General features: G+C 36.7%; 1 protein-coding gene across 9 annotated transcripts in view; it reads right to left on the reverse strand.

Moving 5' to 3' along the window:
- GRIK2 (glutamate ionotropic receptor kainate type subunit 2) overlaps positions 1-26,367 on the reverse strand; it is a 640,648-nt gene that overhangs the window by 447,556 nt on the left and 166,725 nt on the right. The gene's annotated exons all lie outside the window — the stretch shown is intronic.

A 26,367-nucleotide genomic window follows, 5' to 3' on the forward strand; every position in this document is an offset into this window, starting at 1 on the left:
TAAATACCTAATTGATGAGTGAATAATGGATTTAGGATGGTGAAGTTCAACAAGTTGATGTTATGAATAGAACCTACCATGCTGTTCCGCAGAATATCTCTGGGTACCTTTCTAGAAAGTAGAATTGTAACTCTATTGAATAAGATTTTGATTTCCAAGTAGGTAGGTAACTCAAACATCTACTATGTTTCTAAGTTGTGATAAAAGCAACAAAACAGATCTATTTACAGTTCTGGAGGGAAGATGGTTGGAAGTGTAAGAAGTCTAAGCAGGTCTGCATCCTACTTAGAAAATTCAGGGACACTCCCTAAAGATGGCAGCATTAGAGCTGGATTTAGGATGATTCTGGAGAGTAAGATCATGAAACAGGAGGTTATTCCATTGGCCCAAATGTGAGATTGATGAAGAAAATATGTGTTGTAAGGGGAAAACAGAAAACGATTAAGCAATAAAAAATAATACCAGTGATGAGATTTGATATAAATTCAGAAAACAGTAACAAGCCCCTGAAGTCTTCTGAGAAAGGTAGTGAGATGAAACAGTTGTATTTATGAATATTAATCTGTCATTTATTTTGTAGGATGGATTGAAAACAATGTTTTTTGAGACAGAAAATAATTTAGAAGGTTATTAAAGTATGCCAAGAGAGAGAAGGTAGAAGTCTGAAATAAGGTAGAAAGAACGTGAATGAACAAGAATCTAGGTGCAAAGAATATGTAAAGAGATTCCATCACTATTACCATCAACAAATATTTAGGGTCCCTACTACAGAGCACAGGGCACCATGCTCACTCAGAAAGTACAATGAAATACATGTTCCTGGGTAAAACAATTTCTGCCCTTCCAATGGACAATATACCAAAAATCATAGAGCTAGAATTTTTTTCTTAAAAAGAGTCTCCCAAGGAAATTATTATGTAAGACACACACAACATGTTCACAGATTTGGAGTAAAAAAAAAAAAAATTCTGTGCTATTTATTCTTATTGATAAGTAAAAGACTGATTTTGAAGTGCAAATAAGAGCAGAGGAGAAATGTAATAAAAGGTCTTTTGGTTATGCCAGAGATAATTGAAACCCTTTCATTTTTAGGTTGGATGAGTTTACTATGGAAAGAAAGATACCTTAATAAAGGTTTTGTTTGTTTTTTAGTTTGACTTATATTAAAAATTCAGTTTCTAATTTCTTTCTTTTTAAAATTTATTTATTTTATTTTTGGCTGCGTTGGGTCTGCATTGCTGCACTCTGGCTTTCTCTAGATGCAGCGAGCGGGGGCTACTCATCGTTGCGGTGCGCGGGCTTCTCATTGCAGTGGCTTCTCTTGTTGCGGAGCACGGGCTCTAGGCGCGCGGGCTTCAGTAGCTGTGGCTTGTGGGTTCTAAAGCACAGGCTCAGTAGTTGTGGCGCACGGGGCTTAGTTGCTCCGCGGCATGTGGGCTCTTCCTGGACCAGGGATCGAGCCCGTGTCCCCTGCATTGGCAGGCGGATTCTTAATCACTGCGCTACCAGAGAAGTCCCTCTAATTTCTTTACATAAAAAATTATGTGATACTAAAAAAACCTTATGGAAGGCATGATTTATTTTTTAAGTGTTTGGGGGGAAAAATCATTTAAATGTGTAAGGCAAATGGTATACCTGGTGAGGGGAAAGTAGCATAGAGGCAGATGTTATTGTGTGAAAACAAGCAAGTGGTTGTAAGGAACATATGAGAGGTGTTTGCAGTATTTGCTGTAATTCCAAATAGCATGTAATATTATTCCCTTAGAGGATATTTATTTTAATATATTTGAAGTTTAATTTAGTAATCATTCGGCCCTCAGATGAAATTTAAGATTTCAGAATATACACTGAATGATTATGATATGTATTATAAACAGTTACAAAAATTGGCTTGTTTTAAGGTGACAGGACATTTGTGTTTTGATTTTTGACACAGGAACTGATATGTGGAATCTAGAAAAATGGTACAGATGAATCTATTTGCAGGGCAGGAACAGAGACACAGACGTAGAGAATGGACATGTGGACACAGGGGGGTGGGTGGGGGAAGGAGAGGGTGGGACGAACTGGGAGATTAGGACTGATATATATACACTACCAGGCGTAAAACAGATAACTAGTGGGAACATGCTATAAAGCACAGGAAGCTCAGCTCGGTGCTCTGTGACAATCTAGATGGGAGGGATGCGGGGGGTGGGAGGGAGGTCCAATAGGGAGGGGATATAGGTATACATATAGCTGATTCACTTCATTGTACAGCAGAAACTAACACAACATTGTAAAGCAATTATAATCCTACAACAACAACAAAATCTAATCCCTAAAAGAAAGTAAAATATATTTATTTTACTTATTGGCATAAAATTCCTTTCATCACACTATGCCTTCAATATAATCTTCTTTATTAAATGATTTGCTCACTGTAGAAGGCGGTGCATGATTAAATGTACATCTCCATTGTCATATGTGACCCTCAAGTGAATTGAATATTCCAAAGAACATATACATAAAAAGCATAATTTTTTTCAGAAATATATCCATATAGAAACTCTTCAAAGTAGAAAAATTAGAGAATTATAAAAGAAATATATTATGCTGACTGGTAAAGTCTGAACCTAACAAAAAAATGGAACATCTGTATAAGAATTACTAGTACTTTCTGCCTTCTAGGATGAAGATTGGTAGATTTATATTGGGAACCAATTAATCCTTTGTTGTCAGAGGGACCATGCTAGAAGGCCCTACTTTTTATTCAGATATTCATATATATCCTTTTGGGGAGCCCTGAATATGGTGAGGTAAATCAAGTGCAGATACTCCAGACTGAGATGGAAAGCATTCTGTTTAGTAATGTAATTGATGTACCCTTCAGAATAATCCAGACTCTATAAATTATGTTAGCTAGATTCCCCCTAAACCTTAAAAACCTAGATTGAGGTAGTTTCCTGCCTGAAATATTACTGAGAGAATATAAAGCAGAAGGATACTGGGCATGGAAACGAGAAAATTGTAGGAGGGAAAGTACAATCCTGATACTTCCCTCCTGCTACAGAGTAAATGGAATCAACAGTATTGGTTAAAGTACAACATGGATCAGAACGCCTTTGTCCCATACATGTATCACTTAAGACTGAACAATCAAGAGTTTGGGAAGTATTTTGGACCAGGATTTATCTGTTAGAACCAAGGTACCAGATCGCATACTAAAAGAGATGTGGGCTGGGAAACTGTCCTGAAAGTAACCATCAGAGGAAGAAGGTAATCCAGGGGAGCAAGGTGATAGGGGTTAGATGGGTCAAGAGGGCTGCCTAATCTCTTTCCAGTGGCTGAAAATAAATGGGGTGACAGTTTGGTCAAATCTCCAAGGCAAGCAGATGTCTGAAAAATATTTAGATTAAGAGGAAAGCTGACTCCTGCCAGTGGGGCGGCCAGCTAGAAGCTAGACAAAAACGCACAGTGAGGGAACCTGAAACCCAGGTTGGGGCATTAGGCTTTCAAGAAAAACCACTCCAGTTCCAGTTCATGTTACATTCCAGTATTCCACCTCATGTTATCCTAGAGGCTCTGCCCCAATCTTACCAAAGTCTGTGATTTTATATAGTTTTAGTTTTGTTGTGAAGAAGTGGGAAAGCCTCATGCCAACTTTCCAAAGTGGCCAAGAAGACAGCCATGCCCATTCCTTCCTGGTGCTGAGCTTCTATCAGAGGTCACCAGTGAAGGAGAGCTATGCAAAACAGAAGAGCATTCTCTGGGGGGGTCACTCCTAGTGGAGAAGCATTGTTGTAATAGGTAAGAAAGATACTGAAGTACCTGCATTGAGCCCGCATAGGGCAGAACACTAGAAATCTCTCAGAAAGAGCTCAGGTCGACTCGAGGGGATACAATTTCTAGAAATTAGCCCAATGAGGGGCTCAGCTTTAATCATTTGGATATATGAAATAAATGTGTCTTATTCTGTATTCAAGCTGGAGGGGATCCAGGATATATAGGTTGAGCAAATAATGAAGTCATTTATGGTATATTCATAAATAGTATATTAAAATAGGAATATTGAATATTACATCTCCTGCATTGTATTTTTTGTATTGTTAATTTTACTTTTTCCTTGTTAAAGCTTACGCTTTTTGGCTTCTGATAAAAGGAAACGTGCTAAAGGTTAAAATGTGCTAAAATCATAAAGTCAAGAATAATAGCTGTCCAAGTCAGCTGCATAGGACTGATGGGAAGGAAGGGTGTTTAGATAATGTAAGTAAAAAGGTATTCTAAACTTTAAAAAAATCAAATACAAGATAGTCCATATTATATTTTAAATTCTAATTTTGAGATTTTTAAAAAATTATTGAATGCCTTTATATTTGTTACATATATAATTTATAAAGCCTCTTTTAACTTTAGAAATTTAGATGTTCAGGCTTTCTTAGTTTTTAAAATGCAAAAGTTGTATGGGGGGGAATTATGTGAGAGAAAAACATTTTCAAAAACCACTGATTTTTCTGAAAACGTAAGTACCTAAGTACAACATTGGAAAACATTCAACTGAAGTTAAATTGTTAAAACTAATGCTCTACATATTACAATATAAGGACAACTCAGTGTTTCAACAAACCTAAATAGAATTATCAAGATGTTTGTTGGAAATATGCTCTTCCCTTCATTATAAATAAAATTATCTTGTCAGTCAAAACCAAATTACATTTTTCTCTCTCAGAACATGTGTTTTAAGCTTTTTTACAATCAGCAATAATTTGCTATTGATATTTTAAGATACTTAATAGAACCAAAAATACAGTTAATGATAGATATCCTGCCTACTGGTGCACTATCCTGTCCTTTGCCTAAATTTCCATTCTTCTAGTTTATAGTGTTTAACAATTACGTATTGCATACAAGCAGATGGAAATTAGGGATATGGTATTATTAGGGGGAGGGAGAGGCAAGGATGAAAATCAACACAAGCCTCAGAGACCTGGTGGAAGCAGCTGCCCTATTAAATACATTCTTGGTGAATTTGCTATGAGAGGATGTAGCCCATTACAACTGTGGTAGTCCATAAAGCTTCACTGCCCCTTTTTTGTTTCTACTAGCTTTATTTTAAAATCATCATTACACAGAATAAAAAGAAAAGCACAGAGACCAGAGACAGATATTTGGATTCAAATAAATGAAAAGGAAATTATCGTATGCTACAAAAAAAGGCATCATCAAGATGGAAAACATTATTGAGTGTATGGCACTCGACATTTTACCTATGTTGTTTCATTTAATCATCAAAAAACCCAAAAGACAGATATGTCAATTCCCATTTAACAGATGAGAAAATGGGCTCATAGAAGAAACTTGCCCCAAACCAAACAGCTGCTAAGTACTTGAACTGTTTGATGTTCTTTCCATTATGCCAGAGTTATCATCATCACTAAACACCAAATAAAAATCAGAATCATAGCTCCCTCAAATGTTTTTTAGGGAATTATGGCAGATCTAAATAATTGTAGTTTGTGGATACTTCTGAAAGCTGTCTGTAAGGAACATGAGAGAATAAAACAGACTGTCCCCCTTTCCATAGACATACACTGAGCTGGAATTAGAATATGAACAGGTACAAAGCTATGCTAATACTTTTTGCACTTCTGCCAGGCTAGTAGGGATGTTATCTACTAACTTCAAGGTAAGGTTAACCCCTGCTAATGTAACTTAGTTCAAAAACAGTTAAGATAATTAATACAAGAAAACAATATATGCACAAACAATGTATCTTTAAATAATTTACTTTCTTCATCGTTCATCCTTATGTAACTACCACTGAATACTGCTCTCCTTCCTTTCACAGACAGATTTCTTCTAACAATACTCCCACATATATTCCACTCTAATTTCTAATTTTCTAATAGCAAAGACCAAAATCATCTTCACTAAGGTCCTAATGATTACCAGGCTCCTAAAATCATGGATAGTCTTCAGTTCTCATTTTTCTTGACTGTACAGCAGCAGCACATGATAGTGTTGACTGTATATTCCTTCATGAAACCCACTCCTCCAGTGGTTTCCATAACATCACATTCACCTTATGCCTCTATCCTCTATGGCAAAATCTCACTAACTGTAACATCCTCGTCAAAAATAACCAAATGCCACAGGTTTTCGAGGCTTAGTTTTAGGGCCCTCATCTGTCCTTTACACAAAGGCAATCTAGGAGAATTCCCTGGCAGTTCAGTGGTTAGGACTCCACGCTCTCAGTGCCCAGGGCCTGGGTTCAATCCCTGGCCGGGGAACTAAGATCCCACAAGCTGCATGGCGTGCCCCCTCCCCCGCCCCTGAAAAGGCAATCTAATCAACACTTGTAGCTTGGGAATTGTAGAGTTACCAAACCAGCATATCAAACTGTCTAACACTGTGTGCATAACACCCAAGCATCTCAAATTCTAAATGTCAAAAACTGAATTCACCATCTTATTCCAAAAGTCCGCCCACTTTCAACCCTCAACTGACGGTGCTAGTGAGAAATCTAGGAGTCTCGTTGGTACCCGTTTCCGCCAATCGCTCTTATTCAGCAAATGACCAAATCCTGTGGATTTTGTCTCCTAAAATATACCTTGAATCCTTCAACTTCTCCCCAGTTCTTCCACCACTACCAGGTAACAGTCTACCAACATCTCTCACCTGGAACACTTCAATTACCTCTTAATTGGTTTCCTCACATCTATTCTTCCTCCCTTCAATATTTTCTACAAAATGTAGCCAGGATGATCATTTCAAAATTCAGTGTGATCATGTCACTCTGTTGTTTAAACCCTTCAGCAGTGCCTCATTGAGCTTAGGATAGAGAACAGAATTCTTGGCATTGTGTCGATCACATTCTGTATAATCTGACCTACCGCATTCCTGATTTCCACCGCTCCTTCCTTACTCTCGTTGTTTCATCTCTCTGGCTTACTTCTGGCTCCGCAAGTGTATCATGCTCCCTCTCTCAGAGCTATCACACATGCTATCCTTTCTGCATGACATTCTCTCCCCTTGCTTCCTTAAATAGTTAATTCCTACTTTTCTTTTCGTGCTCAGCCCTAAAAGTTTTCTTCAAGGAAGGCATTCCTAACCCCTAAGACTAGACCAGGTCCCCAAGTACCAACTCTAACAGCACCAGGTAATTCTCCTTTATAACATTAAAATTGTAAAAACTAACACAATATTGTAAATCAACTATACTTTAATAAAAGAAAATTGTAATTGAAATTAAATAGGCAAGCAATTATTTAATAACTTTCATTCCTGCAGGACTGAAAGCTCCGTGACTTCAGGGACTAGATCATGCTCACTGCTGTATCCCAACACAATGCTTTGCACATTTTAAGTTTACAACAAATGTATGTTGAAGAAATGAATTAGGCAATACTTGACACTCATCTTTACTCTTTCACTTCTAACCCACACTCCAACATATCTTACTCTGATTTCTACTCTCTACCTTCCAATAAAATTATTTTATTTCCAAAAAGTCACCCATGACCTTTAGTTGTCAACTACGGTAGATACACTATGAGCTTATAATACTGAATTCCCCACATCCTTTAGCACTCCTGATCATCTTCTTATTCTTGAAATTATCTTCTACTTTGTGCCTGGTGACATACTTATCTTCTGTTTTCCCCAATTTCTGGTCTTTCTTTTTCAGTCAGTCTTTTTGGCATACTGTTTCTCTGCTTGCTCTTTAAATGATGATATTCTTAGGGTTACAGCTCCAGCTCTCCTCCCCTGAACACTCTCCTTAGGAATATAGCTAATACTTTTGGGGTATTTTATGCTACTATACTCTTGAGATAATAAATATTATCTCAAATTTTCACAAGTTTTTATTATATCATATCCATTTTACTGACGAAAAAACTTAGATATTAAAAGCTTAATTGACTTTCTGAGGTCACACAGTAACTGAGGAATTTGGGATTTGAATCCAATCAGACTGATTCAAGAACAGGTTTATTGACCTCTTTCTGTATTGTTAACTGATTTAAACCATTGAATTGACTATCCCTTTACCATGATGATTCAAATCTTTTTCTCCACCTCAAATAACTCAAAACACTTTCTGATTGTTAATATGCACCTGCTCACTGAACACCTCCACGTCGTGTCACACAGGCATGTTGAAAGCTACATGACCCCCAAACTGAACTCTTACCTTTGCTCAAAATATTTTCTAAATAATTTCCTGTAAAACATCACCATGACCCCCACGCAAGTCCCAAATATCCAAGTCCAATTCCTCCCTCTCCCTCACCCTTACTAATCTCACTTCCTGTCCCCAAGTTCAAGAGATTTTTCCACCTGTATATTCTTATACACTTCCTTTATTTTGCATTTCCATGATTGCTCTGATAGTCTATGTGTTCTTTATTATTCATCTGTACAACAATATTGGCTTCCCAACTGGTCTGTCTAAAGCTACTTACAGATTATTTTTATATTCTTCTTACTGCTGCCCAAGTGAATGTTCTAAAACATTGATTTGACTGTGACATTTCCCTGTTTTACAGCATTTAATGCCTCTCTGTGGCTTTCAAAATAAGAGCTTAATTATTTAGCAGAAAGTATAAGGGTCCACATCTCTGTCTGCCTCTTGTTTATATACTCCTCCTATCACTTTGCTTGCATCCTAAATTCCAGCCATCCTAAACCACTTAAAGTTCCTCTAAAGTGCCATTCTTTCCTCATGATTTCCTTTGGACTGGAATTCTTTTAATCCCATCACAAACTAGTCACACTTTAGACCAGCTGAGGTGTTGCATCTTTCAAATGAGCTTTCCTTGATCTTCATCCTGGACCTAGTTATCTCACATACCCAACCCACATCCTCCTTAGAACTTCTTGCATTCTTTGGCAAAAGAATACCCAGACTTTATTGAAGTTGTGTATGAACAATCTGCTTCCAGCGTCCGTGGCTGCTATCTCTGTTCTTTCCTCACTTAGTCCAGTGCCTGGCCCACAGCTTAAGTCCTCAATGAATGATAAGTAAAGGTATATATAACTAAAGTCTACATTTATTTCCTATTCCCTATAGAATAGGCATTATTATTCTCCAAGTCTACATGCTTCAGAACACTAACGGTAGTAGATATTTTTGCAAATATTCTTACCATTTTTATAAAAAGAATAAAATAATGCATCCTTAATATAGTTCTTTCTTTTAAAAAATATTGCTGAACAACATCCAAATAACCATTCTGTCTGTTTTCTTATCACAAAAATCCTATCTGCAAATTGCTAACACACTGATGATAAGAAATGAATAGAAATGGCAAGTTTTAGACTGTTAGTAATAACCACATGACATAAAATGAACTTTTACAAATAGTTAGATTTCATGGGGTATTTTTTCCATTTAAGACTTACTATTTTTTTTTGTTTGTTTTGAGAAAATAGATAATTTTACTGCTGCAAAGGGCATCAAGTTATCTTACAGAATTTAGAGATGTCTGAATCATTTATATTAGAATTAAATAATGTCTCCTAAATCATTTGTCAATAATCACTGTGTTCAGTTTTAAGAGTTTATCTGGTTGTTCAATTCCCCCTATTTTTTTGTAATATCCAGTTTCTAATTATCTACAATGTGTTTCCAAATGATAAACCAAGTTATAAGATAGAACTAATATTGTTAAGATCATGGAAATATTACTCTTGCATTAGAAATAATAACATGTGACCTTTAGTTTTTAAGGCTGAATAATTGATAGCTATAGTCATATGGAATTTTTTTAGTGACCCTGAAAGCCTAAAAGACATTTTTACTACAAAGAAAAGTAAGTACTAATTTGCCCATAAATTGTTTAATTTGTAAAATCCAACTCCCCAACATGTAGTATAAAATTATAAGTAAGAAATATCGTGAAGATAAAATCCACAGTGGACTAATAAAATACATGTAGAATATTGGAGGAATATATCCCAGTCTCTTGACACTCACCTGTTGGGGGTGAGTCCTGCTATCCCACAAACTGTCCTAAATATTGGGCTGTGAGGACCATAACTCTAAAGTAACAATTCTTAACCATCTTTTCTAATAGTGCATCAGGTAAACTGACCTATTCCTTTGCTATGAAGCAGCATCAAGTTGAAAAATCCTTCCAGAATTCTTGTTTTGTTCACAGCCTTTGCCCGTTTCTCTCCCCCTTTCTCTCTCTCTCTCTTTTTTTTTTTTTCTTTTTTATGGCCACGCCACAACATGTGGGATCTTAGTTCCCTGACAAGGGATTGAACCGGCGCCCAATGCACCCCCTGCATTGGAAGCTCAGTCTTAACCACTGGACCACCAGAGAAATCCCCTGTTTCTCTCACTCTTACTTTGCACTCCTTTTCTTAGACTATCCCTCACCTCCCTGACTCTTAGTCTCTTGCTCCCTCTCTTGCTTTCTCATATGGTGTTTTGAACCTGGTAACTAATGTAGTCCTTTCAGCACTAACCTTTGTTATAAATCATACTTGCTTCTCTATATCTATTCCCCACTCAGCCCAGGACACTCCTGCAGAGTATCATATTACTTCCATAGCTCACGTATTAATCAGGGTCGGCTATGTTGAGCCCTAGTAATAAACTTCAAAATCTCTGTGGCTTAAAACAAAATCCCTGGGGCTCACTAAGTCTGCTGCTGTTCCAGCAGCTCTATAAGGCAGCATCAATCCAAGCAACGATTCAGGGATTTGGATGGGCCCATTTTGTGCTTCCACAATCTTAAGAGGAAGCTTCCATGATCACTGTAGCAGGAGAAAAATAGAATTCAGGACTCTCACAACAGTTTTTAAATGCTCTGTCCTCAAAGGGACAAAGGTCACTCTCACAGCCTATTAGCTAGACAATTCACATGGCCCCGCCCTACGCCAAAGACATGACAAATGTGAAGACACATATGCATATTTGGTAACCAATAAATATCTCATCCAGATAATTTAATACTTTTTTCTACTTCAAAATACAGTGGCAATTAAATTAGTTTTATAAGCAAATCAAAAAGGAACTACTAAATTCAAGAAAAAATAATGAAATTTAAATGACAATTAAGTTTATTACTGAAAACCACATACCCTGTGTTTCTGTTTTTTATTAAATGAGAATGAGACCCTCAAAATTTAATGAAAGTTTTCAAATGTGGCAGTAAACCAGGACTCTGTTGTTCACATAAATCCGTTCCTCTTCTATGAAATATAAGAAAAATTGGGTGGAGTGATTACTCAGCAAAAAGGCCATGCATTATAGGTATTTTTAAACTTCTAAACTTGAGCAACAAAAGTTCAGAATTTCATAGTGATATAAATCACAATATCTCTCATTGTTCATATACATATGTGTGTGTGTGCGCGTGTGTGTGTGCGTGTGTGTGTGTGTGTGTGTACTTTAGTAAAAAACTACTGACTTTAGTGACTTCTTAGTCTAATGAAGGAGACTCTGAAGTACATAGGTAAACACAAGTACAAATTATGAAATGAGTGTGGTGATAAAAATAAGTCTAGTTTTTTGAGAGCCTATAGTAGAGTCAGCTAAATCAGATTGCTTATTTGGTGGAAAGAGAGAAGGAGATTCAAAGGAATCATAAATATGCATGGTTTACAAAGAAGCTGTATCTCCCTCATTGTTATTGAAATTACAAGGCAGTTAAGGATGTAGGTATTAAACAATAAATATTTGAACAGTATTATGTGCCCAACATTCTTGGGAGTGGTTGATTGCAAATATAGTTGTAAATAAGTCCCTGTCCTTGAAATACTTACAGTCAAATAAATATATCCCATTCAATCTTAATCTCCAAATAACTGAGATAAAACTTGAAGAGGACGTTGCACTTGAATTCACATTACAATGTTCAAGTAGTACAACTACTAAGTATCATTCTAATACCCCAAATATAGCCAAAAATATATAAAATACATGCTTGAGAAATTTAAATCTCACTAGAGAAATAGCTAAATTAACTACTTTGAAACAAGGTAGAATACATGGGCATTATCAGAGGTCCAAACCATGCTAAGGAAACACCAAAGACCAGTTGGCTCCAATCTGAGCTATGCAATAAGGTACACAGAGGAGGTCCTAAAAACACTGGACCTTAAAGGAAAATGGGGGTTCATTTTATGAAGAGCAAGTGAGGCAAGGAGATGGACGTACTAAATATTGAGTGAATCCTTAAGGGAATGAAAGAGTCATGTTCATTGATGGAATATAGAGTAGGGTAGTCATGCAAGGGATTTCAAGGCCAAAAAGATAGGTCGTAACAAGATCATAAAGAGCCTCTGGACTGGAATGTCAAAGTTGTGCTCTATTTTGTACAAAATGAAGTAATACGAAAGATTTTAGAAAGAAAATAAGTTAATTGATTTAAACCATATTTTATATAGCTTTACATAAGAGGCTCCAGGTAGTGAAATAACCATTAAAATACTTAGAAAATAGTTTAGGTAAAAACAATGATGACATAAACTAGGTGAGGATGAAAATAAAGGATTAGACACAGCAAGTATTTTAGTAGCACGACCGATTAAACATCTAATCAGTTATCCAGAGGGAGGAAGGAAAAATGAATACAATCCTTCTCTTGGTAACCAAAAGGAAGGTGACAATCATTGAATGAGATAAAGAATACAGAAAGAACAAAGAGTTTAAAGATTAAATATACTTTGATATTGACCGTATTTGATATGAGGTGAATTGACATACAGCGGAAGATGAACATTTACATCTATAGTTCAGAAGAGAAGTCAGGGACAGAGATCTATAGATGCTAGTAAACTGCATGCACCTAATATAATGGTTGAAGACATGAAGTAGATAACATCACCTGGGTCAAGACGTAAAATGATGCCATATCATGGAAAAGTAACTTTTGAGGAGTAATCTGAAAAAATGGGAGTCAACCAAGGAAAACAAGAATCAAAGCATAGAACAGAGGCAATGGGAAACAGTTTTGAATCTGTACACTCTGTCCCTGAACTGTTTCCAACTTCCCATCACACCCACCCCCATTTCCATCCCCAGGCATTGTAAGTTTGAACCACACTCACTATTTCCAAAACATGCTATGCTTGTTCCCAACTCTGCGCTGCCTTGTACTATTTAAACAGCCTGGAATTCCCACCCATTAATCCTTTCAAATACCACTTACTCTGGGAAATTTCCCCATTCTTTGCCCCACAATGTCTTACTCAGCAGACAATTGAGTTAGAGCACTCATCTCCCTGTATGGTCATTGTTTTTGCATCTGTCTCCCTCATTTAAATGGGGACTCCAGGTGGGCATACGGTGGGCCTTATTCATCTTCTAAAGCCAAGGCTTTGCACATAACGGGCACCTAAAGAACACTTACTGAATACAGAAGACTTAGTGGTTAGTAATGCTACAGACTTCTGAGCAGTTAGGTAGAATGAGCACAGAGAATAGGAAGTTGTATTTGGCTATTTAGAGGGAAGTGATGACCTTTGTAAGAATGACTTCACCGCAGTGCTGTGGGTAGAAGCCGGATAATAAAGGATTAAGGAAGGAGTGGGTGGTAACTAGATAGAAAAAACTGCAGATCACTTTATCTACAATTTGCTACTAAAGGGCAGGTAAGAGATGGGAGAGTAACTTGAGGGGGAAGCAGTGTTGAGGGAAGGAATTTAAGGATAAGGAAATCTTGAGTACATTTTTAAGCTGAAAGTAGATCTCTAAGAAATCAAATAATAGGAGTAATTGTGTGATGTAGAGAAGGATGAAGAAAGAGAAATACCAAGGGCACAAGTAGCTGAAAGCAAATGGGAACCATTCCTCTTCCGAGATTAGAAGGTAAAGGAAAGGAATTGTCCCCGAAAAAATTTTCTGTTGTAGGTGAGAAAAATTGAGAGATCTCTTTTCTTGTTGAGTGGCTTCTGTGATTAGGTAGTTATTATTCTGCCACCTTCCATGAGTGTAGGAGTTAAGAATGAAATATGAAAAACTGGATGTTGAATAAAGGAAAGCAGCATGACTATATAATTTAGTAACAAACAGAAAAACCCACTTTATTTGAACTGACGCTGAATATTTGAAAGTCCCATAGTTGTTAAGTAACTAATTAATAAACCTTAACATCTCTAATTTACGTAATAAGTAGGAGTCTGGTTAACAAAACACCTCAGTTAATAGGGAGTTATACAAATCATGGGCTGTTTTGGTAATTATGACAGGTATATTTTTCTTACATTGCCCTTAGTACCAAAATTAGATGACTCTTAACTTTGACTCTGCAATAGACAATACTTCAGGATCTGACTCTGCCTTGGAGTCAGGAGAATCCCCTTGAATTTTCATGGTACTTGGTGGTCTAAAAATATGTCAAGAAATTTCAGGTCAGTAGGAATCTAGAAAAAATAATTAGCAGTTCATGTTTTGTTATTTTATAAACATGTTTCCTACATTAGACTGCATTAACTCCAAAGCCAATTTTTCAAGTATTTAAAACTATCTTCTTTATAAAAATGTGGTTTAAATATAAAGAGACTAAAACACTTTAAAAACACAAATGCTTATATGAAGTCAAAAACAATTTAGAGAATTCTACAATTTTTTTCAAACCCTAATGATACTTAAATTTTTCTTATTCTAATCCACTGTAAAGTACCACAAATTCATCACATCATTTATCACCCTCAAAATATCACCATGAAGCAGGTTCCGAAAACATAGTACAGTGGATAAGAGGCTGAGGTTTGACATTAAACAGCTCTGTTTAAATACTCAATCCACCATTTACTAGCTAAGTGATCTTGGCAAGAGGTTTAAACTGTCCACACCTGTTACCTCTTTTGTGCAATGGGGATAACAGCACCAATCTCACAGGTTTGTAGTGAAGATAAAACAACTAGCTGCACATAAACCATTTAAAAAGGCACCTGACACAGAATAAGCTCTCAATCAATGGCAACTATTGTTATCAGTGATGGTTTCCTTCAGTTCAACCATTTTCCTTCTGACATATTTCCTTTTTAATTGAAAAAAAATTTTTAATCAAATACTAGATGTGAAGGAAGAGTTGTTAATTTGTTAAACAAATTTTAAAATATTACCAATATATCACACAGTGTGATCATAGTATTTCTGGACAAATCAACTTTATAAAGAAATCTATTATATTAGCTAAATCTGCTAATGAAAGTAGGAAAACTAAATGAAGAGATTAAACTTTTATCATTAAAATGTTTTAGAGAAAACAGACTTTTGCATAACTTTCAAAAGTGTCATGTCCTTATGATTAACATTTATGGAAAGATATAGACATTTGCAATTTGGAGATACATCTGCAATATACATGTCATTAAAAATAAAAATGTACTCGTTCAAGTGCCTTCTGATGAAATGCTAACATGAAATTTTGTAATCAATTACTGAAAACTTCAGTGTTTAATATTCCATTCATAGCATTGTTCCTATTTTCCTCCTCCTTCATTACTAATTAATTTATTTTGGTTTTCTTTCTTATATTAATATGTAGTGTTCCAATGGTTAATCAGGTATTTATTACCCATATGAAAGACATTTTCCTCAAAATTCTCCATTCGTTATCACTGTTTATATTTATATTTACCTCAATGGAAATAGTTGAGTGAAAAATTAAATCAAATAATGCAGCCAAAATAACCAAGTATTTAATAATGTTTGTTTCCACATGCATGAAAAAGTAATTGAAAAAGCAACAATTACTGAAGCAATTCATACTGAAAGTTTTATAAAATATTATAATGCTGAATTAAATTAAATGTTCTTAGTAAGAGAAAGAATGTACCCAACAGAAAGAAAATTACATAAAATTTTAGATGAAAATGTGCAGTTATGGATGTGCCTTTCTCTTGACTAACCCTGAAGTCCAAATCCTTCTAGATATAGAAGGTACTTTAAAATATCTACATGTCTCATAATGCAAATGTCAAACTTGACATTAAAAGAAGAGCCAAGAACTACTTTTAAACTACTATTAAAAAGAAGAGCCAGCTGTTTTCTGAAGATCAAGAGAGCCATCATATGAACGCTGTTTACCATAAGATGATCTGCTCCATTAATTCCTTAGGACCCTGTAATTACAACAGAGGGGGCTGGAAACTAGCTCTATTTACAGCACAGCACACCTCGGCAGAGCACAGTCACTGTGTGAAAAGCTCATTTACTCTGAAGACTAAGAGGGCTTTTGTTTTGAGTCACTAGCATAAAAGTTAAAGGGGTTACCACAACAGAAACAGTAAAATCCAAGTATCAATTAATGAATGGTAAAAGACATCTGAACCGCATACTTTCAGTATTCAGTACTGACATTTTTCTCAGTAATGTTTCAACTATCAGTATAAGAAGATGGTCAGATTTATGATAAAAGCCCTGCAGAAAGTAGGCATAGAGGGAACTTTCCTCAACATAATAAAGGCCATATATGACAAACACACAGCCAACATTGTCCTCAATGGTGAAAAACTGAAACCATTTCCACTAAGATCAGGAACAGGACAAGGTTGCCCACTCTCACCACTATTATTCAACATAGTTTTGGAAGTGTTAGCCACAGCAATCAGAGAAGACAAAGAAATAAAAGGAATCCAAATCGGAAAAGAAGAAGTAAAGCTGTCACTATTTGCAGATGACATGATACTATACATAGAGAATCCTAAAGATGCTACCAGAAAACTCCTAGAGCTAATCAATGAATTTGGTAAAGTAGCAGGATACAAAATTAATGCACAGAAATCTCTTGCATTTCTATACACTAATGATGAAAAATCTGAAAGTGAAATTAAGAAAACACTCCCATTTACCATTGCAACAAAAAGAATAAAATATCTAGGAATAAACCTACCTAAGGAGACAAAAGACCTGTATGCAGAAAATTATAAGACACTGATGAAAGAAATTAAAGATGATACAAATAGATGGAGAGATATACCATGTTCCTGGATTGGAAGAATCAACATTGTGAAAATGACTCTACTACCCAAAGCAATCTACAGATTCAATGCAATCCCTATCAAACTACCACTGGCATTTTTCACAGAACTAGAACAAAAAATTTCACAATTTGTATGGAAACACAAAAGACCCCGAATAGCCAAAGCAATCTTGAGAACGAAAAATGGAGCTGGGGGAATCAGGCTCCCTGACTTCAGACTATATTACAAAGCTACAGTAATCAAGACAGTTTGGTACTGGCACAAAAACAGAAATATAGATCAATGGAACAGGATAGAAAGCCCAGAGATAAACCCACACACATATGGTCACCTTATCTTTGATAAAGGAGGCAAGCATATACAGTGGAGAAAAGACAGCCTCTTCAATAAGTGGTGCCAGGAAAATTGGACAGATACATGTAAAAGTATGAAATTAGAACACTCCCTGACACCATGCACAAAAATAAACTCAAAATGGATTAAAGACCTAAGTGTAAGGCCAGACACTATCAAACTCTTAGAGGAAAACATAGGCAGAACACTCTATGACATACATCACAGCAAGATTCTTTTTGACCCAGCTCCCAGAGAAATGGAAATAAGAACACAAATAAACAAATGGGACCTAATGAAACTTAAAAGCTTTTGCACAGCAAAGGAAACCATAAACAAGACCACAAGACAACCCTCAGAATGGGAGAAAATATTTGCAAATGAAGCAACTGACAAAGGATTAATCTCCAAGATTTACAAGCAGCTCATGCAGCTCAATAACAAAAAAACAAACAACCCAATCCAAAAATGGGCAGAAGACCTAAATAGACATTTCTCCAAAGAAGATATACAGATTGCCAACAGACACATGAAAGAATGCTCAACATCACTGATCATTAGAGAAATGCAAATCAAAACTACAATGAGATATCATCTCACACCAGTCAGAATGGCCATCATCGAAAAATCTAGAAACAATAAATGCTGGAGAGGGTGTGGAGGAAAGGGAACACTCTTGCACTGTTGGTGGGAATGTAAATTGATACAGCCACTATGGAGAACAGTATGGAGGTTCCTTAAAAAACTACAAATAGAACTACCATATGACCCAGCAATCCCACTACTGGGCATATACCCTGAGAAAACCATAGTTCAAAAAGAGCCATGTACCACAATGTTCATTGCAGCTCTATTTACAATAGCCAGGACATGGAAGCAACCTAAATGTCCATCGACAGATGAATGGATAAAAAAGATGTGGCACATATATACAATGGAATATTACTCAGCCATAAAAAGAAATGAAATGGAGGTATTTGTAATGAGGTGGATGGAGTTAGACTCTGTCATACAGAGTGAAGTAAGTCAGAAAGAGAAAAACAAATACAGTATGCTAACACATATATACGGAATCTAAGGAAAAAAAAAAAAAAAAAAGGCCATGAAGAACCTAGTGGCAAGACGGGAATAAAGACACAGACCTACTAGAGAATGGACTTGAGGATATGGGGAGGGGGTGGGGTGAGATGTGACAGGGTAAGAGAGTGTCATGGACATATATACACTACCAAATGTAAAATAGATAGCTAGTGGGAAGCAGCTGCATAGCACAGGGAGATCAGCTCAGTGCTTTGTGACCACCTAGAGGGGTGGGATGGGGAGGGTGGGAGGGAGGGAGATGCAAGAGGGAAGAGATATGGGAACATATTGTATATGTATAACTGATTCACTTTGTTATAAAGCAGAAGCTAACACACCATTGTAAGGCAATTATACTTCAATAAAGATGTTTAAAAAAAAAAAAAAAAAGAAGATGGTCAGGAATGAACATGGGAATTAAATTCAACTGCAACTGGTTGTATTCTCTTCTTGTCTTTTCTATCCATTTATTAGATCACTCAGTCACATCATAGTGCTACCATATAATATCCTTTCACTTTGAGTGATTACATATAAATATGGTTTATTTGGGAAAATATTCAATATTTAAGTCAGTATATTTAATAACAGAGGGTATCCTTTCTATATCCAAGCACAGATTTTTTTTCAGTAATCATGTGTCAAGAATGTATTCAGTTTGGGCATTTTGTGGCACTAGAGTGGGCACTAAAAGAGGAACAATAAATAATTCAGAACCTTACCCTTATGAGCCTACTATCTAGTGGAGAATACAGACGTAGAGTCCGATTAAGAGAGAATGTCAAAGCTATATTGATTGTCATGATAGTGATATATAGAGTTTGATAGGCAACTCTGAGAGGCCAACTAACCCAGACAGGGGTAGACATAGGGGCAGTTAAGAGAAGAAATCTGAGCTGCTTTCATCCAAACACAGCGATGGAAATGCTCTGCCCACACAATTCTCTTGATTAATTCCACCTAACATCCCAACAACAAAAAATTAGCATTTGTGAATATTTTAATTCGCTTTTTGAATGGGTTGGAAAGAACAAAATTCTACTTTAGTTACCTTTAACAACAGCAACAGCAATAAAAATCTTGTATGTGTGAGTCTGCGTGGAGGTGGAGAGGTACAGTTCTAAGGACATGGGTACTGGGAATAAAAAGCCTTCAGGAGATTCAGTAGCCCTGTCCCTCTGTGTCTCTCCAGGGTTGTCTGGTCCCGCCTTCACATGGGGTCTCAGCTCACCCTGCATAACTCTTCATTCTTTTCTTTGTGACTTCTGCTCCCTCATACCTTCAGCCGTGGCTTTCCTGATTCAGCTCCTCCCACTAACAGTTTTCGTCTCTGCACTATAGATACACACACCTTAAATTCTGATGCCAGGTCAGGCGTAGAAGAATGGGTTAGCTGTCTGTGGGTCAGGAGCCCATCCAGATCTAACCAGGTCTGGACAAGAAAATGGTCCAAACCATAAGAGTCCATTGAGGCGCCATGCCCGTCAGCAGGCAGTTTCTTTGGAAGGTGGCATGGAGGGGCAGGCATAAGCTGGGCACTGAGATTTAAGACAACTCCTGACAAGGTTTAAGGCACTTTCTGGCGGTTTCCTGTTTCTGCCTTTGTCCTTATTACTTTGACTTTTAGGCTCCTTCCAATTCTCTAAAGTTTGATCTACGGCTGCAGAACCTAATTGTTTTAACTCGATTCCCAAATATCTTTGCCCTGCTGCCTTCCATAACGCAAATTTAACTTGCTCATACAAGAAAAAAAAACAACTCTGATGTTGGCCTTGTTGGTTCTTTGTGCAGACTAAGCCCCTGAGTTTAAACTCTCTGTGGTAATTTCCGCTATGACTCTGTAATCAAATTCTGATGGTGGTATTTTTTCTTTTAAGGATAATTCATGTGTTCATTAAATATTTATTTAGCTTGTACTATGTGCCAGGAAATGTTGTAAATGCTGAGGTTATAGCAGGGTACAAACAAAATAATTCTTCACTCATCAGAAATTTCTAGAATATCAAATATTCAAAATAATGACAAATTCCACAACTGATATATATCACTTTAATTAACACATGTTGAATTAAGCCTTTCTATGATAAATTTGATAAATCCCAACCTTTTAATTGAGAATTTTGGAAACATTTAACCACTTCCTAATGACAAAGGACAATCATTATAAACATCTATTGTGTGTCATATAATACCTATGGTACTCTGTGTATAACTCCATTATAGTGTTTATAATATTGTACATCAGTTGTTTTCTTTTTCTGTCTCCTGTCCAAAAATAGGAGCTCCTTGAAGACAATCTGTATTTCCTCTCTGTGCCTGACAGAGAACTGCCCTTGACTGTTGAATGGATGAGGAGGAAATATTCACAAGGATGGCACTGAGGAGTAAGTAATTTGATCATGTACATTTCCAATATGATTACAAGTGGAAGTTAAAGAGTATGCTGCTGTGCAGGACTGCCCGGCCTTCTCAGAGTCCAGTGGTTTGAACTTCAGATAGAGTGTTTTGAGAGTATTTCCTATTGATCGTGTTGGAACACCAATGAAAGAGTAAAAGGAAGCCTCAGGTAGCAGGAGAGGCTTTTTCATTAGAGGATTTTGAAGTTCCTAGAGAAATAAGCTTATAATAGAATGCTGAGCACATCACCTTTCCAATTCTCAGGTGTACAGACAGCAGGTGAGACACATCTGTGCTGGGCAGGGCATCTGATTAGTGCTGCATCTTGTACAGTGAAGCATCCCAAAGGCCAACAAAGCTAAATGCACACACTGAGGTTTCCCACCCATACATAAACCAGCCAGGGCATATGCAGAAGGCAACGTTGCACGAGACCCATAATATATTTCCAGAGAATTAAGAAAAAGCAAAGAACAGACGTCCTCTGGGTGAAAGCTCAGGACTATCCTCTCAAAACTAGAAAGTTCAGGATGCTAAATCCCACTGCCTCAAACCTTCAACACCACAACTGCTGATTAACTTTCTGTATAATTCTGATCATTCATTTGAGATATTCCAGCTCAAATTTCTTCAACTGCCAAATGAGAGAAATGTACAATTTGTGCAGTTCACCTATGAATTTATTCCCATTTCCAAGGTCTTCTCTTTTCTAAAACACAAGTAGATAGTCCTTCTCTCCTCCCCTCCAGCCACGGCACCGAGAGAAAACTCCACACACCTCCCTCCCTCCCAAGTACTCCCCAGCATGACCGACCTGATGATAGTCCAAACTAAAATTCACCCAATAGTTTTCATATATGATTCACTAATTACCTAAAGTCAGCTCTGTGTTTGATGCTGAAGCTTTACATCAATCTTCGCAACTCATAATCCTTGCCACAATTTCAGAAAGTGAGAGACCACCACATAATCACATTTTGTCTATTACACTGGGACTATCTGTTTGGCTTTTGTGACAAGAGAGCATTACAACAACCAAAAAGAAGCGAAGTGAAGAGGAGAATTACGTAAGTAGGCATAACAATGATACTTGGTCTGAAAGTCAACTCACATCAAATTGTTGAACTCTTCCTGATATAAGTCTTACGAGGTCAAAAGTTTTTTTCTGTCTTGTTCACATTTGTGTTCCCAGGACCTAGAAGAATGCCATCACATGCTGGGTGCATGACAAATTCTTGTTTATCAAATGAATGAATGAACATAATTGGGACTCAGCCAGATTCAGATATAACTGTACCCAGTGACTAACTGAAAACAATTTAAGCTTCTAGATTATGAATGTCCCACATTGTCTTCTTACTCCCCTAAAATTCTGTCCCTCTGACCCTAATCCCTAGGTCTGCCATGACTGTGGATTAGTGGTAAAAAGGAATAGTATAATAAGTCATGCGTAACTTAAGGTGGCATTCAAAGATGAACTAGAACAGTCTTTATGGGCTCAAAAAAGTGGCCACCACCCAACCGCCCCATTCTCCACAGCCAGGAATCCCACCTAAACCACCCATTTATAGCTGCTATGTGAAGCTCTTCCAAATGGGAACCACACATTTAACGATCAGCTGGAAGCTTACTGTGCACCAGTCTCAAAAGAAAATTCTTATATTCTGATAAATTTCATTCTAAACGTTTTCTGGACAAGCTCCCAGGAAACATGCATCTCAAAGGATAACAGGGTAGGGGGAAATGTGAGATCACAGTGATTTGGTTACTGTTGTTTATTCTCGAGGAAACTGCAGAGTCACGGGTGAGCATAGTTGGGTGCTGACCTGAGACTTCCCCAGGTAGTTGGAGCAGAAACAGTACAGAGGTGAGAATAATAAAATTCCCAAGATCATGAAACATTCATGATTCAATCCCAAATGGTTTCCAAAAGATTTAGAATAACCCCTTCCTTTTAGAGGTAAGGAAATAAAATCCCAGAGAGGTAAAGGAACGTACCCAAGGTTACTTGACTTACTAGTGGCAGAAGGGTGTTCTCTCCAAACCATAAATGCTTTGAAAGGGAAATTGTACCCACAGCACATTTGCATGCACCGCATCTGTCTACTTTCGCTGCATATGCAGCCACGTGCTACTTACTTTTGACTAGAAAGGTAAAATTGGGCCAAATAATATTTAATTCCCCACTGTAACAGTAGTTTTACATTCCATATTCAGACAGCTGGCATAATTGAAGACAGCTCGGAACCCCTGAGGATATCCAAACTGTCGCAATTGGAGAAAAGACTTAAGTATCCTGCAGTGTAAGACCTACTCAATGACATTACAAAGCTGATTCAAATACCATCTTTGTCGGATCCTCAATATCCAATCTATGAACAACAGACATAATTAAACATAAAAAGCTGTAAATTAAGCAAACTTAATGATGGAGCAAATCATTTCATTTTTGCACCTGTGAAGTACAGTATGCCATTGTTATTTTCCCCAAGAAGACAGAAGAGACACTTGCACGGACAGTTATCAAAAGGGTTCAGAGCAGTAGCAGCTATAATGGACAATAGATTTCTTTCCAAAGACTAAAAAGATATCAATGAATGTAGTTTTCAAGTTAAAGTGAGAATACACAGCTGCCGCCACAGATTCTATTTAACGTATTTCAATGTTACTAATTAAAATAAAAACTTAGGTCTCCTATTCTCAAGCTGGTAAAAAGCAGAGAACACAGAAGAACAAGTTCAAGTTATAATTTAGTATGTCTCTGAAAAAGAGTTTCTGGCTTGTTTTGAGCTTGACAGCTACAGAAAATAGTCTGTGCAATGAAGCACCTTGCCTGGAGATGACTATCCAAAAGGAGGTGTCGTCATGGTCAAGAGCATGGGTTCTGAAGACAGAGCCCTGGGTACAAATCTTACTCAGCCACCTCCTGAGTAGCCTCAGATAAGTTATTTAACCCCTCCATATTTTCTTTTCTCCATGAGTAAAGTGGGGATAACTATAGTTCCTCCCTCATTGGATTGCTGTGAGAATTAAAACCTACAAACTAAGTAAAGCGCCTGAAACACTGACACTCAGTGGCCACTCAGCAAGTGTTAGTTTTTATTACTGTAGTCTAAAATATTGCATCTGGGATTTTAAACTAAGCCAACAAGAGCAGGTATCTAAGAACCTATTCTCACCCTAGCATTTTAATGGAAGATTCATGATAGCAATCAAGGCAGTTTCATCTATAAAGTGGCTCTCTAAACATTTAAATTGAAAGAAAAAAAAAGCTTACTGCATTAAAATCAGATAAAAAGTAAATAAAAATATTTTTTAATGTGAACTGGAAAAATATTGGCAAGGTCAGTGTACACATCTTGCCAGCAGAGATACACAGTGTCACCTCAAGCCTGGATTGAACTAAAGGAGCCAAGGGAAAGATCTGCCAAAGAGCTCACCATGAACTAGCATAAAACCACCTGCAAAATCCGTTCAAGCATCTGTTTCTATGAAGTGCCAAGCCTTCTGCTCCCACCCCACCAGTTTGTCCCCACCTACCACAGAGCAATACTAGAGGCCTTTTTTTTTTTTTTCAATTCATCATTTCTAGGCCTCCTCCATTTGATCAATCCAGGAGGCATTACATGAAACCCCACACAGCAACTCATTTTCATTGTATGTCACAATTTATTTTGTATATGCTTCTCCCTCTAATTTAGTACCTGCCAAAAGCAATCAGGCTGATCCATGTGTTCAAACGTTGGACATTTAATGTCCTCTAAATTAATCCTCAAAATTGTCATAAGAGGAATGATAAACATATCATCCACTCAATGGTCATTTGTCATCTTCCAAGGGTTCAAAGTAGGGAAGGGATGGTGGATCACCTACAAGCGGGTGTTTCAGCTATAATGTTTCTCTGAGGCAATGCAAAGGTAAGAAGGAAGCAAGAGGAGTAACGACACTCCTACAACATGTCTGTATCTGTAACTGAGGATAATATTACCTACTTCATGTGACTCTAGTGAAGATTAAATAATTCAATAAATATAAAGCGCTTAGACTAGTTCCTGGCAGGTCTTAAGCATTCAATAAATGTTAGTTATGATGATCATGCTCAAGAGATGGTGATGATGATGACGATGATGATGAAAGAAATTGCTAACAGGCAATGCATGCCACAGACCAATAAGTGCAATTTGGAGGGGATAATTGGAATATTCAGCTCTTCCTCTGCTTTCACTAATTTCAAATGTTATGGGAGGAAATGGGAAATACCATAATATAGATGGCAGGTGTTTATTTCATAAGTAAGACATGAGCTAAAGACGCAAAAATTGATGAGAGTTAAAGAAAAACAGAAAAGCCACAAGGTATGAAAGGCACACTGTGGAATTATCAAGTTCAGTTCAGGAGATAACAAAATAATATCACAGAACAATATTAATTAATATGCACGAAGCATTTGCAATGAGTCAGGCACTATTCTAAATTCTTCAACATATATCACTTATTTAATCCACACAACAATCCTGTGCTTTATCATCCTCTGAAAAGTAGGGCACAGAAAGATTAAATAATTTGCTCAGAGTCTCATAGCTAATAAATGGTGAAATCAGGATTTTATACCTTCAGTTTGTCTCCAGTCTTTGCACTTAACTGCTGTACTACAATGTCTCTCAGTAGATGAAGAAGAAGATCTTTTGAGAACTTTAACACTTAATAGAAAAGCTAAGACAAATTATGGGTGGAGATATGAAAAAATTCCCAAATAAAATGCCAACATAAAACTTCAATATTTCTAAGAGTATCATGTTTATCATTAGAGGTGATTATTATGCGATATTTAAAGTAAACAAATTCTAAGACAGAAATAGTTATCATGCCTTTTCTGAAATCATATTTCAGGGAATTGCAGTCTTTTATATTCTTGTTTTAATAGTAAGATGCTTTAGTCCATCAAAGATTTTTCTCATGATTATTATCTTCACAGTGTGATATCACTCTTGTCCAGAGCATAAGTGAATGGAAGTAATCCATGCCCTTTGAGAGCCTGCAATCCAAAACTGAATAACCATGAAAAGTATGTGCAATACATTTAAACAAATAGGGTAGAGGCTTTGCTTGATTCAGCAGCATGAGAGAGATGGATGGGGCATCAGATGCAGGAGAATGAGAAAGCTGGAGAGATCTGTTCAGAAAAAAATATTGAGAACTAAACGGCAGTACAGATAAGTAAGAATTCTGACCTCATGGAAATGGGAAAGAAGAGGTAAAGGCATCAAAAAATTTAGATATATAATCAGACTAATGATAAAAAGGAACACTAATTATAAAATCTAAATAAATCTTTAGGAAGTCTTTGAGAAAGACTTCAAGGTTTCCTGCTTAAGAATTGAGTGATATAATTATGGTTCTAGTATCTCTAATTAACTCAAAATTATAATCTTAGCCAAGTACAAAGTTGCTTTTATGAAAGAATATTATACATATTGGCACTATGCTTATGTAACAAACTCATGGTCATTTTTTTCATATGCTCCGAAATCAAGCCAAGTGTCCATGAAACATAAAGATGCACACATACGTTTTGTAACTGTACAGTGTCATGTGTTCTCAGAAAGGCTTCCATAATTTAGTTGTGCAGGT

The sequence above is a fragment of the Balaenoptera borealis genome (assembly GCF_965194805.1).
Source record: "Balaenoptera borealis genome assembly, chromosome: 9".
NCBI classification, from domain to species: Eukaryota; Metazoa; Chordata; class Mammalia; order Artiodactyla; family Balaenopteridae; genus Balaenoptera; species Balaenoptera borealis.